Genomic DNA, 16,723 nt, shown 5'->3' on the forward strand with positions numbered 1-16,723 from the left:
CCACTTGAGCAAGTCTGCTCCCAGCCCTCAGACACCTCCGGTAGCTGTGAGCAGGGAGCTTTGACTGCTCCCGGCCGCTCAGATTTATTCTGATGCAGTGCCGTAAAAAGCCACATGCATCAGAATAAAGTGCGTTAGTGGCCGCCGCAAAACACCTATGGGCGGTCACTAACGGGTTAATTAATATATTTGTGCAAAGTATAAAAATTAATGCAGATAAGGTAGAACGTTCCTGATTTTTAAACTGATGAGTGTTTGATCTATACATTGTTCAGTAAATTATATGTAAAGGGAAGCAGTCAAAGAGGCAATTATGTGAAAATGTTTATTTGTATAGATGTATAGTGTAATTGCAGTTTATTACAACATGTATAGGCTGCTGATTACATTTCACTATATACCTTAACATTTCTAATTGCACTTTTCAAGGTCCCTTTTCGGCTCATTACAAAAGCTTAGGTCTCTGAGTCTGCCACAGTAAGACTCCCTTTGGGACCCTACCTTCCTAAAAAACCAACCTTGACTATACCTATCTTATAACCAGTTACTGATCCATGAAATTACTTTTTCACATCTCCAAGAACGGTTTTGTTTTGAAAGGTTTTTCGAATGCTACGGTTTAAAGTTATGGTTGATACTATTAGGCAAAGGAATAACCTATTGCTTGCTCAAAAATTTTAACTTGTATTGCAGCCACATCTCAGAATTTAATTCCTGTTGTAGAAAGCACAGATGTCTATGTTGCAGCATTCATCATACTCAGAATATTTTAGTAGTATTTAATTTACCATCTAATGTTTAGAGCAAACCCTTAGAGTAATGACAGCCTAACCCATAAGTATCAAAAACATTGTTTAAATATATTTTACAATTGATCAATAAGCTGGAAACTAATTGTGTAATACCCTATTTTGTGTTTTTATTATATAAGGTAAACTTTCTACTATGATTTAGTATTATTTATGGACATCATGTGTTTAGCATTACTACTATGTAACCCTGATTCAATGTTGTTTTATTACATTTGCAATGGCAGCATAGAATTTGTATGTTCCAGTGGTGTGCAAAAGTCAGAGACCATCCTGTCATAACAAACAAATTTAAAAAAATAAAAATAATGTATAATGGTAAAAAAACAACAGGAGTTTACACAAAAATCATAAAGCCTTTATAGAGATATAGGGACTCCTAAGAACTAACCAATACCAAATAGACCACCAAAACTGTACCCATCAGGCCAGGATCACACATACAGTTTTGATACAGTTTTGATACAGTTTTAGGTTCATGTTTTTTTAGTTAAAGCCAGAAGTGGATGCTAAAGGAATTAAAGGTATAAGGAAAAGACTGTGACAGAAATTAACTAACTCCACCATTTTATCTGATTATTCTATACTCCGTTTTAACTTGAATATACAAAGTCGAGTCACATCATTATGACCACCTCCTACTTACAATATCAGCAGTGCGTAGCCCATGAAGGAAGTGATGTGTTGTGGGTTGGCTTGGTAGGTATTACAAGGTGTGCGATAGGCTGTCTGAACACATATCACTTGTTGTTGCCATGGGTAAAAGGGGCCATTTATCATAGTTGCAAAAAGGGATGATTATTGGATTTTGGGCCAAAGGTGGCAGTATTTTACAGCGCAAATTGACGTGCTGCTGTGGTGAAAGTGTATCGTGAGTGGACAAATGACACTAGGGCCGGCCTTAGGGGTGTGCGATCTGTGCCATTGCACAGGGTGCATCACTCAAGCAGGTGGAAGGAGGCGCTACGCTGGCTACCTCCCACTGTTTGTGTTTCAAAAGTGCACGGGCCCGGCAATTCAGCAGCTGCCTTTCCGCCCAGGCACTTCTTCTCTCAGTGGCGTCGCTACTGCTGTAGCAACCATAGCGGCTGCTAGCAGCGACACAGGGCATGAGGGCGCCCGTGCCGCCCGTCGGGACGAGCCCCGCCACCCATCGCCGACGGCGCCGCTAGCAGCCGCTGTGGCTGCTACAGCGGTAGCGATGCCACATTTAATAGTATCTTCGTCCTTAGGATGCAGATACTATTGAACACTATAGCAGAGCAGGGAGGTATCTCCCCCTGCTCTGCTATCTATTAGTGCCACTGTAGCTCCCTGAAGGAGCAGAATCCACGTGTGCCCGGGGATTTCGCTGCTAGACGGAGCACTTGATGTCTTTGTCTATATATGGACAGTGACATCAGGGGCAACTCCTGAAGCGGAATCCCTGTCCACAGCGTTGCCAATGCTGTGACCAGGGATTCCACTCCATGAGAAGCGGAGGGGCTTCTCCTGGAGTGGAATCCCCAATGCTGTGTCTGGGGATTCCACTCCAGGAGAAGCCCCTGACGTCACTGTCCATAAATGGAAAGAGACGTCAGGGGCTACTCCTGGAGTGGATTCCCCGGACACAGCATCGGCAACACTGTAGATGGGCATTCCACTTCAGGAGTTGCCACTGTGATGTCTCTGTCCATATATGAAACTGTATAGAGAAATGGAAAAAAAAGTACGGTGTACATGGTGCATCATCCCAAGGTGTTTAAATGTATAGCATCAGGTAAGAAACGGTGTTCATCTGATAGCGTTGTGCTGGGAGCACAACGTCCTTGCTGGTAAAATGAATTACGGAGGTCTGCAGCCTGGGATTCTTACGGTGACCCATAGGGTTCCGTTGATCAAAGGTTGAAGTTCAAGAGGAAAATTAATACCACTGGATGGCTCTGTATCTCCCCAGTGAATAAGTCCGGCAGGTCACGGCGGTAAAAGGTCACTGATATTGTTCCAAAAACTTCTAGACAACTACAGAGTGATTGACCTTGGAGCTTGGAGATAGACAACGTCAAAGTTCATAACTAGTGGTTGGAGTACATATGATGATTTTTAAAACATTTCTCCCATTCAATACAAACTTATTGCAAACAAATATAAAATGTAGCTATTGTTATCGTAAAGCCTTCAATGTGTGCAATCTAAATAAAACACATTAATCGGCATGAACATTCGAGTATTACATAGTAAATAAATGACAGCATAAATACTTGCATGATAAAAACAAATCCATAATGAAATCTAACTAACGAGTATAAAAGAAAGTATCCGGCACACCAACGTTTCGGTCAATACGACCTTCTTCAGGCACTGAGCCGTGCTGGGAATACTGCATAGACGAGCGCTTCTTGTGGTAATAGCGGCTTGCCGCTTTGTCATGGCGAATCTAACTAACAATATATATATATATACATACATATGAATGTATCAAAATATAAATGCGAGTGGATGGAGTGGAGTTATTCCACCTGAATACTAAATGACACGTGAACAGCTGCTCGGAGAGAGATTTCACCCAAATGATACATGCTCACCACGAGGATCTGGAATACAATGTGTCATCCCGGCTGCAAACCACTCGTTGACTCCAGGGCCAACCCGAGGGAGCCACCGAAAAGGAGAGAGACAGAAAAACAGCCCCCACTGGAGCGCACTACAAGACGTCCCGAAAGGATGCCCGAGGGAAAAAGAACCACCCCCAGACTCCGGGATGGACATGCCTGAAGGGAAAACCTCCCACATGATGGAACACCAACCATAAATTGTAAGTGAATGGATTATAGACCGTATATATTAATTTGATAGATTGCCTTTATTTATTGTTTTGTTAAATAATGCTTTTAGTGATAATATTGAGACCTATGGTACTGAATGTATTTAGTTTGTACATCCAAAAAACTTCTCGTTTATTCAAAGTGTTGAGGCTGTTGTTCATTGCCAGATCTATATAGTCTCTGGGTATAATAGTATAGAAATTGAAATCTCTATTATGAGATAATGTACAGTGTCTAGATATACTGTGTTGCATGAAACCTTGCGTGCAATTCGATTGATGCTTATTTAGCCTCCAGAGTAACGATTGTTTAGTTCTCCCAATATATTGTAATGGGCAGGAACATTGAGATTGAAATAGAGATTTCAATTGCTATACTATTATACCCATAGACTATATAGATCCGGCAATGAACAACAGCCTCAACACTTTGAATAAACGAGAAGCTTTTTGGACGGACAAACTAAATACATTCAGTTCTATAGGTCTCAATATTATCACTGAAACCATTATTTAACAAAACAATAAATAAAGGCAAAGTAATTAGCATTAGAATCTATCACCATTAAAATATACAGTCTATACTCCATTCACTTACAATTTATGGTTGGTGTTCCATCATGTGGGAGGTTCTCCCTTCAGGCATGTCCATCCTCCAGTCTGGGGGTGGTTCTTTTTCCCTTGGGTGTCCTTTCGAGACGTCTTGGAGTGCGCTCCGGTGAGAGCTGTTTTTCTCTCTCTCTCTCTTCTTTTCGGTGGCTCCCTCGGTTTGGCACTGGCTTGCAGCCGGGATAAAAAATTGTATTCCAGATCGTCGTGGTGAAAATTTACCATTTGGGTGAAACCTCTGTCCAAGCAGCTGTTCACGTGTCATTTAGTATTCGGGTGGAATAACTTCACTCCATCCACTCGCATTTACATTTTTATACATTCATATTTATATATATTTATATTTTTATATATTGTTAGTTAGATTTGATTATGGATTTGTTTTTATCATGCAAGTATTTATGCTGTCATTTATTTACTATGTAATTCTCGAGTGTTCATGCCGATAATGTTTTTTGTTTTTTTAGATTGCACACATTGAAGGCTTTACGATAACAATAGCTACATTTTATATTTGTTTGTATTGAATGGGAGAAATGTTTTAAAAATCATATCTACTCCAACCAGTAGGTATGAACTTTGACCTTGGAGCCTCTATGTGGTTCCATGACCGGCTATATAATCTAGGTCAAGACGGGTGACTGTCATTGTGTTTTTTCCAAGCCTGATGAAGAGACCGGTCCGGTCTTGAAACAGGTAGCTCTCCTTTTATAATTAAAAAAAAAAAACACAATAATAAACAATGTCATTCACTCTGTAGTTGTCTAGAAGTTTTTGGAACAATACCAGTGACCTTTTACCGACGTGACCTGCCGGACTTATTCACTGGGGAGAAACAGCGCCGTCCAGTGGGATTCATTTTCCTCTTGAACTTCAACCTACTTGTCCATATATGGACAGAGACATCAAGAGCTCCGTTTAGGTGCGGAATCCCCAGCTACACGAGGATTCCGCTCCTTCAGGGAGCTACAGTGGTGCTATCTACAAGAAGAGCGGGAGTCTGCTACCTACAAGGGGGCTGTGTGACGCTACCTACAAGGAGGCTGTGTGACGCTACCTACAAGGGGGCTGTGTTGCGCTACCTACAAGGGGGCTGTGTGGCGATACCTACAAGGGGGCTGTGTGGCGATACCTACAAGGGGGCAGTGTGGCACTACCTACAAGGGGGCTGTGCGGCACTATCTACAGAGGGCATCTGTGAGTGGCGGACTGATGGCCATTTTAGTGAGTGGTAGGCTGATGGTCATTTTACTGTGAGTGCCGGGCTGATGGTCATTTTACTGTGATTGGGGGCTGATTTTTTTTTCAGGGGTGATTCGAGTGCGAAAAGGTTGGGACAATCTTTATTAGGCTAGAGGATCACGCCGACCTACGCAAGAATCCCGTCATCGGCATTGTGGAGCAGCTCAGTTCGTCGTGGGAATGGGGCCTGGATTAGTAAAAAAAAATTTGTTTGGGGGGCACGGTCTACAAGGGGGAGGTGGGGGCTGTATGGCACGGTCTACAAGGAGGAAGTGGGGATTATGGCACTGTCTACAACGAGGAGGTGGGGGATTATGGAATAATCTACAGGGGGCGCTATCTACAAGGGGGGCTGTGGGAGGGGGCATTATACTGTGTGGAGGCCACTAAGCGGACATTATACTGGGTAGGGGCACTACAAGGGGCAATATACTGTGTGTGGCACTTAGGGTGCATAATACTGTGTGGGCACAATTAGAGGACAAAATACTGTGTCCTTGAAGGGGTTATAATATATTATTAAATATTATTATACTGTATGGGGGCACTAAAGAGGCATTATACTGTGTGTGGGCACTATATACACTACCGTTCAAAAGTTTGGGGTCACCCAGACAATTTTGTGTTTTCCATGAAAACTCACACTTATATTTATCAAATGAGTTGCAAAATGACTAGAAAATATAGTCAAGACATTGACAAGGTTAGAAATAATGATTTTTATTTGAAATAATAATTTTCTCCTTCAAACTTTGCTTTCGTCAAAGAATGCTCCATTTGCAGCAATTACAGCATTGCAGACCTTTGGCATTCTAGTTGTTAATTTGCTGAGGTAATGGGGAGAAATTTCACCCCATGCTTCCAGAAGCCCCTTCCACAAGTTGGATTGGCTTGATGGGCACTTCTTGCGAACCATACGGTCAAGCTGCTCCCACAACAGCTCTATGGGGTTGAGATCTGGTGACTGCGCTGGCCACTCCATTACAGATAGAATACCAGCTGCCTGCTTCTTCCATAAATAGTTCTTGCATAATTTGGAGGTGTGCTTTGGGTCATTGTCCTGTTGTAGTATGAAATTGGCTCCAATCAAGCGCTGTCCACAGGGTATGGCATGGCGTTGCAAAATGGAGTGATAGCCTTCCTTATTCAAAATCCCTTTTACCTTGTACAAATCTCCCACTTTACCAGCACCAAAGCAACCCCAAACCATCACATTACCTCCACCATGCTTGACAGATGGCGTCAGGCACTCTTCCAGCATCTTTTCAGTTGTTCTGCGTCTCACAAATGTTCCTCTGTTTGATCCAAACACCTCAAACTTCGATTCGTCTGTAACTAACACTTTTTTCCAATCTTCCTCTGTCCAATGTCTGTGTGCTTTTGCCCATATTAATCTTTTCCTTTTATTAGCCAGTCTCAGATATGGCTTTTTTCTTTGCCACTCTGCCCTGAAGGCCAGCATCCCGGAGTCGCCTCTTCACTGTAGACGTTGACACTGGCGTTTTGCGGGTACTATTTAATGAAGCTGCCAGTTGAGGACCTGTGAGGCATCTATTTCTCAAACTAGAGACTTTAATGTACTTGCCTTGTTGCTCAGTTGTGCAGCGGGGCCTCCCACTTCTCTTTCTACTCTGGTTAGAGCCTGTTTGTGCTGTCCTCTGAAGGGAGGTGTACACAACATTGTAGGAAATCTTCAGTTTCTTGGCAATTTCTCGCATGGAATAGCCTTCATTTCTAAGAACAAGAATAGACTGTCGAGTTCCACAAGAAAGCTCTCTTTTTCTAGCCATTTTGAGAGTTTAACCGAACCCACAAATGTAATGATCCCGATTCTCAACTAGCTCAAAGGAAGGTCAGTTTTATAGCTCCTCTAAACATCAAAACTGTTTACAGCGGTGCTAACATAATTGCACAAGGGTTTTCAAGTGTTTTCTAATCATCCATTAGCCTTCTAACACAGTTAGCAAACACAATGTACCATTAGAACACTGGAGTGATGGTTGCTGGAAATGGGCCTCTATACACCTATGTAGATATTGCATTAAAAACCAGACGTTTGCAGCTAGAATAGTCATTTAGTACATTAACAATGTATAGAGTGTATTTCTGATTAATTTAATGTTATCTTCATTTAAAAAAACTGTGCTTTTCTTGCAAAAATAAGGAAATTTCTAAGTAACCCTAAACTTTTGAACGGTAGTGTACGTATTGAGCTTGGCTCTCGTGCCGTACATATGTATAAGCTTGGTTGTGGTTCTGTATATATGTCAGAGCTTGGTTCTAGTGCTGTATTTATGTACTGAGCTTGGTTGTGGTATTGTGTATATGCATGAGCTTGGTTCTGGAGCTGTAAATATATAGGATATATTTATAATAGCAAAATTGCAGAGCAGATGGAATGGTTCTCAATTCATTGTATATTTCATGGGAACCTATCTGGTAGTTTTAACCCCTTGAACCGCCACCATGCGATAATACATGACCTGACAATATTTCCAAATGTATATTTTTTTCAGATGCAGCAAAATCTTTCAAATCAACTTTTAAAACGGCACACACTATATGCTAATTACTCATTAAAGGGTCATGAGGTGGTGCTGCTATCCTGAAAAGTCACATAGTTCTGCCTCCAAACCCACCTTTCCATATTTGATTGACATCCCCCTGGCTGACAAATTTCTCGGATGCGCCATTGCTTTTTACTACTTGGGGAGCTGTGTGGCACTATATATAAGAAGGGGCTATGTGGCACTTTACACAAGGGGGGGCTGTGTGGCACTATACACATGGGGGAGCTGTGTGGTACTATACACAAGGGGCTGTGTGGCACTACTAAGGGTGGGGCTGTGTGGCATTATCTACTAGGGCGCTGTATGGCACTATTTACAAGGGGGAGGTCTTTGGCTCTATCTACAGGGGGCTGTGTGTGGCACTATCTACTAGGGGGGGCTGTGCAGCACTATATACAAGGGAGGGGGCTGTGTGGCACTATATACAGTGGGAGTTGTATAGCGCTATATACAGGGGTGCTTTATGGCACTATCTACAAGGGGGAGGTGGGGGCGCTATCCACAAATAAGGTGTGACACTGTCTACAGACGGGGCTGTATAGCACTGTCTACAGGGGGGCTGTATGGCACGATCTACAGGGGGCACTATCTAAGGGGGGGCTGCATGTGGGATCTGGGGGGAGGGCCCCGGTCAAGAGTTTGCTATGAGGCCCAGTCTTTCCTAGTTATGCCCCTGACAGACAGGGCCTCGTGTATCTGCCTCTGGTAATAAACATCCTCCAGATCTATTGATGTCATCATACAAACTTTGAAAAGGAGATTTACTGTAGAGGAGATACCCTCCATATGAAACTTTTTGTAAACCAGGAAGGCATTCAGCTGCTTTAGGTTTATTATAACCGTGAATTTGAATTTTTTTTTTTTTTTACCAGAAAAAGCGGGGGAGAATAGTAGACCTTCCCCATCTCTAGTTTCTCTGAACTTTTGTAGGGAGGATTCGGTCTGGAGGAAAAGTCCTGAATTCTAAATTGTAACCATTTTTTATAATATTTAGAACCCATTGATTTGATGAGATCTTTTCCCATTCTTGGAAGAAAAGGGATAAGTGACCTCCCACCCCGCTCCTTCTGGCGTCATTGCTGATGATCTTTATTCTTTGGATCATTCAAAGGCCTAAACAGGAAGCCCTTATTTTTCCTAGGGAATATAGAGGATCTAAATTCCTGTCCCTTGGGATTAGGTGTCTTGTTAAATTTCCTGGGACGAAAGGAATCTTGTGGTTTGTTTTGAGTAGGAAACCCTTTTCGGCTGTCGGATGCTTTCTCCAGGTTATCCAGTGGAGGACCAAACAAAAAGTCTCCTGTACAAGAGCTAGAGCAGAGCTTCCCTTTTGGGCCCGCATCTCTCTGCCATGTTTTCAGCCATATAGCTCTTCTGGCTGAGTTAGACATAGCTGCTGATCTACCTGATAGACAAACAGAGTCTACTGAGGCATCAGCTAAAAATCTGCAGCTTTAGACAAAACCGTGAGGGAAACCAGTATCTGATCCCTAGTCTTGTCTCTAAGATAAAGCTCTAGTTGAGCTATCCATATCTTTAGGGACCTGGCCACGCATGTGGCCGCAATACCTGGCTTAAAGAAACTCTGCCACCAATTTATTAATTAACTAATCTAATAGGCACTATGATGCTGATAACTATAGTGTGATCAGTTTTATAAAACATTTATTATTTGCAAAGTTATGAGCATTTTTCTAAATATGCTAATGTAGTTCTAATAGCCAAATAGGAGGTGACTCTTTTTGTTCACTCTGGGTGGTGTAAAGTTTTCTATACGATGCTGTCCAATCAGCATACATCTTCTCCCCGTTCCCTGCCCAGCAGGACAGCCTGATCATATAGTATACAGCTTCCATTCCCGACTGTTTTCATCTGGCGATATCTCCGGTTGTGATCCACAGCCCGAGATATAGCCCGAGATATAGCTGTTTGAAGTGATCCCCCTTCTCCCCAGCTTTAGTTTCACACGGTGTGAAGCAGGTTCATGCTGATAGAACAGCATCAGAGGCGGTGACGTAGCTCCACCTCAGGAGAATCGCTGCTGTTACCTCCCAATTGTCTAATAAAGGCTCATTTACATATTTAGACTGGTGACAAAGTCTCTTTATAAAGGCCCCTGCAGAGGCTTCCCAGGTCCTTTTTAAATAATAGTCTGCTTTCCCTTCCATCGGATCAGGGAGAGAACCCAGATCTTCAAAAGGCAAGGCGTTCTTTCTGGATATCTTTGCTGCTGGGGCATCCAGCCTGGAAAAATATCCCAGTTCTTGCTTACTTTATAATCTTGGGAATGCCTAACTTCCTATCAGGGTTCCTCCAATCCCTTAAAATGAGGCTGGTCACATTTTTATGGATAGGGAAAGTTCCGTTTCCTAGGACCCAGGCCCTCAAACAATGTCCTGGAAGGACCGGGGATCTTTGGGGTCATCAATGTTCAAAGTGGCTCAGACTGTTTTAAGGAGCTGATCCACGTCCTCAGCTAGAAAACTCTTCTTTCCACCCCCATCTTTATCAGAGGAATTTTCAGAGGAGCCTAGCTCCCCTTCTTCCTCAAATATATCCAGATACACCGAAGCCCTGTCTTGTCTTACCAACAACTACAAATAGTCATGCTTCTTTTTAAAAGATTTAAGGGTTTGGTTCGTACCATATCCTTGATGATAGTGGCAAGGCTAGTAGGCTCCTCTGCCAGGATCTTATCTTTTCTGGGACACTCTCTGACCTAAGAAACATGTAATATACAAAGGCATATTAATAGACATGATTAATAATGAAAAAAAGGTTGCTTGTCCAACCATGTTTCCTAGCGCGCCCTGCTTCTCGTGGAGCTTCCATGCTGGTTGCTTAGTTGGAGAAGGAGCCATCTTGGTTCAATCCTAAAATAGGCCTAGAATTGGCTGGGGTGGCTCCCTGGCTACGATGAGCTGTAACCCCCTCTCCCTGCTGTGGGCAAGTAGCCACTGCAGTGTGCCGGAGGCAGGGGCGTAGCAAAAGGCTCATGGGCCCTGGTGCAAGAATTCAGCTTGGGCCACTCCTGCCGCGCTTATGCCCAGCCGCCTTGCCCAACAGCCCCCAAGTATACTTCAGCCCATTGCCACCCCCACAATGTATATCGCCCCCGTAGCTTCCCCATACAGTGTAATGCTCCCCGTAGCTACCCCAATACAGTATAATGCTCCCTGTAATTGCCCCCAATTTAGTATAATGCTCCCTGTAACAGTCCCCATACAGTATAATGCTCCCCATAACTGCCCCTATACAGTATAATGCTCCCCGTAGCTGCCCCCACACAGTATAATGCTCCCATAGCTACCCCCCCCCCGCACAGTATAATGCCTCCATACAGTATAATGCCCCCCATAGCAGACCCCATACAGTATAAAGCCCCTCATAAATTCCCCCATACAGTATAATACCCCATAGGAGCCCCATACAGTATAATGCCTCCATAGCAGCCCCATACAGTATAATGCTCCCATAGCAGCCCCATACAGTATAATGCACCTCATAGCTGCCCCCACACAGTATAATGCCCCCATAAAGTATGATGCCCCCATAGCGGCCCCATATAGTATAAATCCCCTCATAGCTGCCCCGACACAGTATAAAGCCCCCATAGCAGTCTCCCTACAGTGTAATGCCCCCATAGCTGCCACCATATCAGCCCCCCGAAAGTATAATGCCCCCATACGGTATAATGTCCCTCATAGCTGCCACCATATCAGCCCCCATACAGTATAATGCCATCATAGCTGCCACCATATCAGCCCCCCATACAGTAATGCCACTCATAGCTGCCACCATATAAGCCCCCCTCCTTATACAGTATAATTCCTCCATATGTGCATAATAGAAAAATAATAAAGTTACTTACCTATCCCCGTTCCCACGACGGGTGGAGGAGGAGATCCTTCTCCTCCTTTGCCCTGTGTTATGAGTGACTTGGCGCAGACAGGCGCGGTGACATCACTAAATCACGCCTGTCTGCGCCGAGCCGCTAATATATGCACTTTATATGTTTATCCATACCACTTTTCTTCTTAGTCCTATTAATGGTTGTAACCCATTCCTCTATTCCACCCCATGTTCATTTCTTAACCCCAGCTCACTAGCTACACTGTCCTCCCCTCCTATACAGTATTTGCCCTCCCCATTCTCTAGTTTAAACACTCCTCCAACCTTCTAATCATATTTTCCCCCAACACAGCTGCACCCTCCCTATTTAGGTGCAGCCTATCGTAGAGTCTGTAGCCAACAGAGAAGTCGGCCCAGTTATCCAAGAACCCAAACTCCTTCTTCCTACACCAATTCTTAAGCCACTTGTCCACTTTCCTAATCTCCCACTGTCTCTCTGATGTGTCATGTGGTACTGGTAGTATTTCTGCAAATACTAAATTTGAGGTCCCTGCTCTGTGCTTGTTACCCAAGTCCCTGAAATCATGTCTTCGCACCTTCCACCTACCTCTAACTTTGTCATTTGTGCCAGTGTGCACCTTGACCACTGGGTCTTCACCAGCCCCTCCCAATAATCGGTCAACCCGAAAAACACAAAACTGTTCGGTATTCCCAGTTATTGTGACAGATTGCCCTATCGGTTCCCCTAATAATAGTCATTCCTATGCTTCCATTCCCTCCCTACTGGAGCAGACATTCCCCTGGCTGCTTAGAGGAGGTATCTAGATGGAGCAATGCTACCCCTGAGCAGACATCCCACTCATTTGCCAGCTTGGCAACCCTATTAGGGTGTTCCAGATCAGGACTAACCTCCCTTACACTCTTCCCTCTACCTCGCCTTCTGTTACCCAGCTAGCTGTCTCAACAGCCTGAACCTCCATGCAACCATTCTTCGCTGCATCTAGCCCAGTGACTGCTTGCTCAATGAGCAGCAAACTCCTCTCCATGTTGTCAGTTGCCCGCAGTGTTGAAAGTTGCTCACTTAATCCAGAATCTGGGCTTCCAAAAGGGCAATTCTCACACACCCTGCACAGCAGTATGGTCCCCCAAACGGCTATTCAAGGAGAGAATAAATGGCACTGGTAATAGTGTCTAATAGGTATCTTAAATCAATATACCATTGTAGGGGAAAAAAATACCCCAAACAACAATTTCTTCTAAAGTGACATAGTCTAGTCAATAAATATTTAGTCACACTTAAAGGGAACCGGTCACCAACATTTCACCTATTGAACTCTACTCACTCCTCACTGGCCGCTGCTGTCAAAAGTTAATTGCCGTTATCCCCTCTCCTAAACTGCTCCTCCGACCGTAAAGAACAGACCGCAAACATTTTGCGCTTTTTATGGTAATAATCCGTCAGTCTCGTTCGTTCCTCTTCTAATGCCCGCCCACCGCCATAAACTGCCCCACCTTGAATGCCGAAACCTCGTTTGAGATAGCGCGAATGCACCCATCATGTATTGTCCGACACCCTTCCCTGCTTTGTCCGTGCCTCAAATCTAGTTACTGTGCATGAGCTGCTATGGTGTCCCGCTGTGCGCACGCTCCAGAATAGGACATCGATGCGCAAGTGCGGGATTTTGGGGGAGGCAAGGAGCTGTCAATCAAAAGTAAGAAGGCGGGGTTAAATCTGAAAGGCTTGAGGAATGAAGATAGGACTTATGCTCATTAGCATACAGTGCAGGAACATTAAAAAAACAATACTAAAAGGTACAGAGCCTACTAACATAATTATAGGTTACTTAAAAATTATTTTTCACCCACTTCCACCAGGTATTGCTGGTTTAACAGATGAAATGCTGGTGACAGGTTTCCTTTAAGACACTTGAAATCAATGCACACTTCCAAGCTCCCACATCCGCTCAGCTGCTTCTTTTAAATAGTTTTTTGGCCACTTAGCTGCTCCTTCACGTAAGGTCTCTGGCTGCAAACCCACCCTAATTCAAATCACTATTGACAAAATATTACAACGCATTTCAACTTCAGTGAAAAATCTACAATATATTCTTGTTTGAAAATACTGAAATCATAGTATAGAAAATATCAGGTATAGATTTCATTGCACTTAAATGGAAACCTATATTTCGAGTATGCAGTAAGATTACAATATAAAGAAAAGGAGTTGGAATAACAGTAGTATCAAATGAGTCTAGAAAGAATAGGGCCCATTTACTCTATTCATTTATTCAATTGACTAGCATCTACCCATCAACTGAACAGGACTCCAGATTTATTACTTTGCTAGGATCAGTAAATGATATCATAAGGGTGATTTATCTTGGTAGTTTTATCAAAGCACTTGAAGGGATAGCTAAAGTAACTAATAGTTGCAGATAAAACCCTCAAAAAACATTAGAGAGACCTGCAAATTCTAGACATTGATCTTCTCTTAATCCACTTAGCAGATGAAAGCGTATTAAAGAAGTTTTAATTAATTGTAAGGACAAATTCTTATTAGGTGAGGGGTAGCAATGACTAGCAACGTGCGTGCGTGTGTGTGTGTGTGTGTGTGTGTGTGTGTGTGTGTGTGTGTGTGATATATATATATACACACACACACAAATATATTTTTATTAACACATCGGAGTGCTGTGGGATTTCTATTTATATCGTATAATCCACGGATCGTTTGGAACTTGACATTGAGTGCAGCTCCTTTCTATCTATATATATATATATATATATGTATATACAGACATACACACACACACACACGTCCGTACATATATATGTGTGTGTGTGTGTGTGTGTGTCTATAGTATATATATATATATATATATATATATATATATATATATATATATATATATATTCTCCTTCAAACTTTGCTTTTGTCAAAGAATGCTCCATTTGCAGCAATTACAGCATTGCAGACCTTTGGCCTTCTAGCTGTTAATTTGCTGAGGTAATCGGGAGAAATTTCACCCCATGCTTCCAGAAGGCCCTCCCACAAGTTGGATTGGCTTGATGGGCACTTCTTGCGTACCATACGGACAAGCTGCTCCCACAACAGCTCTATGGGGTTGAGATCTGGTGACTGCGCTGGCCACTCCATTACAGATAGAATACCAGCTGCTTGCTTCTTCCCTAAATAGTTCTTGCATAATTTGGAGGTGTGCTTTGGGTTATTGTCCTGTTGTAGGATGAAATTGGATCCAATCAAGCGCTGTCCACAGGGTATGGCATGGCGTTGCAAAATAGAGTGATAGCCTTCCTTATTCAAAATCCCTTTTACCTTGTACAAATCTCCCACTTTACCAGCACCAAAGCAACCCCAGACCATCACATTACCTCCACCATGCTTGACAGATGGCGTCAGGCACTCTTCCAGCATCTTTTCAGTTGTTCTGCGTCTCACAGATGTTCTTCTGTGTGATCCAAACACCTCAAACTTCGATTTGTCTGTCCATAACACTTTTTTCCAATCTTTCTCTGTCCAATGTCTGTGTGCTGTTGCCCATATTAATCTTTTCCTTTTATTAGCCAGTCTCAGATATGGCTTTTTCTTTGCCACTCTGCCCTGAAGACCAGCATCCCGGAGTTGCCTCTTCGCTGTAGACGTTGACACTGGCGTTTTGCGGGTACTATTTAATGAAGCTGCCAGTTGAGGACCTGTGAGGCATCTATTTCTCAAACTAGAGACTCTAATGTACTTGTCTTGTTGCTCAGTTGTGCAGCGGGGCCTCCCACTTCTCTTTCTACTCTGGTTAGAGCCTGTGTGTGCTGTCCTCTGAAGGGAGTAGTACACACCGTTGTAGGAAATCTTCAGTTTCTTGGCAATTTCTCGCATGGAATAGCCTTCATTTCTAAGAACAAGAATAGACTGTCGAGTTTCACATGAAAGCGCTCTTTTTCTAGCCATTTTGAGAGTTTAATCGAACCCACAAATGTAATGCTCCAGATTCTCAACTAGCTCAAAGGAAGGTCAGTTTTATAGCTCCTCTAAACAGCAAAACTGTTTACAGCGGTACTAACATAATTGCACAAGGGTTTTCAGGTTTTCACGTGTTTTCTAATCATCCATTAGCCTTCTAACACAGTTAGCAAACACAATGTACCATTAGAACACTGGAGTGATGGTTGCTGGAAATGGGCCTCCATACACCTATGTAGATATTGCATTAAAAACCAGACGTTTGCAGCTAGAATAGTCATTTAGCACATTAACAATGTATAGAGTGTATTTATGATTAATTTAATGTTATCTTCATTGAAAGAAACTATGCTTTTCTTGCAAAAGTAACGAAATTTCGAAGTGACCCTAAACTTTTGAACGGTAGTGTATACATATATATATATATATATATATATATACACACACACACACACACACACACATACATATAGTGTGTGTGTGTGTGTGTGTGTGTGTGCGCGCGTGTGTGTGTGTGTAAAACGTCCATAGAAAAAAGTACCGGCACCAGGACTTCAGAAAAGATGAAACGGTAGATTTATTCACCTCAAGTGAGCAACGTTTCGGTTCGTCACAGAACCTTTCTCAAGCTACTACATAGAAGCTATTTGATGTACAGTTTACATAAAACAAGTATATAGATGTGAATTACAACCCATGTCAAAAGACAATTATTTAAAGCGCATAAATTTCACAGTAGATTGATATAAAAAATGCAATATATGTGAATACATAGTGTATAAAAATTGTGGTCAGTGACTTAATTAGCAATTAGGCTGATTCGGAAAGGTGCAGAGGCCAATTTGAAAGATATATACATATA

The 16,723-nt window shown here is 42.8% G+C and overlaps 1 long non-coding RNA gene across 2 annotated transcripts in view; it reads right to left on the minus strand.

Annotated features, from left to right (window-relative positions):
• LOC142751105 (uncharacterized) overlaps nucleotides 1-16,723 on the minus strand; it is an 80,968-nt gene that overhangs the window by 20,484 nt on the left and 43,761 nt on the right. The window contains exon 2 of one of the 2 annotated variants that reach the window (XR_012882709.1): nucleotides 10,678-10,752. The exons of the other annotated variant lie outside the window; for it this stretch is intronic. This is a non-coding gene — a long non-coding RNA (uncharacterized LOC142751105). The remainder of the gene's footprint in view (nucleotides 1-10,677; nucleotides 10,753-16,723) is intronic. 2 annotated transcript variants of the gene reach the window in all.

Source organism: Rhinoderma darwinii, chromosome 3 (assembly GCF_050947455.1).
Source record: "Rhinoderma darwinii isolate aRhiDar2 chromosome 3, aRhiDar2.hap1, whole genome shotgun sequence".
NCBI classification, from domain to species: domain Eukaryota; kingdom Metazoa; phylum Chordata; class Amphibia; order Anura; family Rhinodermatidae; genus Rhinoderma; species Rhinoderma darwinii.